The sequence below is a fragment of the Lepus europaeus genome, chromosome 23 (assembly GCF_033115175.1).
Source record: "Lepus europaeus isolate LE1 chromosome 23, mLepTim1.pri, whole genome shotgun sequence".
NCBI classification, from domain to species: Eukaryota; Metazoa; Chordata; class Mammalia; order Lagomorpha; family Leporidae; genus Lepus; species Lepus europaeus.
The window spans coordinates 7,733,906-7,734,121 of NC_084849.1; positions in this window are offsets into that span (position 1 = coordinate 7,733,906).

Sequence of the window (216 nt, forward strand, 5' to 3'; positions counted from 1 at the left end):
CTGCGCGAAGAAGGTTCCAAAATGGCGGCGGCGCCGGGGTCCTCCGGGTCCACACGCGGCACCGCCCCCGGGGCATAGGTAACTACCGAAGTGCCTGAGTGCAAGATACAGCCGCCACCTCCCTCCCGAGGGCTGCAACGGTATCTTGTGGCGGTCTCTCACGCGACAGTTACGTCATCATCCTAAACAGCAGACCTCAGTGAGGCTCTCCGATGG